The following is a 777-nucleotide window of genomic DNA, read 5'->3' as shown; positions in this document are numbered from 1 at the left end:
TAATCTTTAATTCCGTCTAGTCAAGGCTATGGTTTTTCCTGTGGTCATGTATGGATGTGAGAGTTGGACTGTGAAGAAGGCTGAACACCGAAGAATTGATGTTTTTGAACTGTGGTGTTGGAGAAGACTCTTGAGAGTCCCTTGGCCTGCAAGGAGATCCAACCAGTCCATTCTGAAGGAGATCAGCCCTGGGATTTCTTTGGAAAGAATGATGCTAAAGCTGAAACTCCAGTACTTTGGCCACCTCATGCGAAGAGTTGACTCATTGGAAAAGACTCTGACGCTGGGAGGGATTGGGGGCAGGAGGAGAAGGGGACGACAGAGGATGAGATGGCTGGATGGCATCACTGACTCAATGGATGTGAGTCTGAGTGAACTCCGGGAGATGGTGATGGACAGGGAGGCCTGGCGTGCTGCGATTCATGGGGTCGCAAAGAGTCGGTCACGACTGAGCGACTGAACTGAACTGAACCCATATTTTTTTCTACTTACAATCCCCTAGTGAGAGTCACTATTTAATCACCTCCTTTGTCCCTTTACTCTGTCCCTATCAAAAGCAAGCTTTCCTGCATTTCTTCTTAGTGAAAGTGAAGTCGCTCAGTCGTGTCCGACTCTTTGCGACCCCATGGACTGTAGCCTACTAGACTCCTCTGTCCATGGGATTTTCCAGGCAAGAGTACTGGGGGTGGTTTGCCATTTTCTTCTCCAAGGGATCTTCCCGACGCAGGGATCGAACTCAGGTCTCCTGCATCCCAGGTAAGCAGATGCTTTACAGTC

This window comes from Bison bison, unplaced genomic scaffold (genome assembly GCF_000754665.1).
Source record: "Bison bison bison isolate TAMUID 2011002044 unplaced genomic scaffold, Bison_UMD1.0 scf7180017864346, whole genome shotgun sequence".
Taxonomy (NCBI): domain Eukaryota; kingdom Metazoa; phylum Chordata; class Mammalia; order Artiodactyla; family Bovidae; genus Bison; species Bison bison.
The sequence above is the reverse complement of the archived record's forward strand: the minus strand, read 5'-3'. Positions refer to the sequence as shown.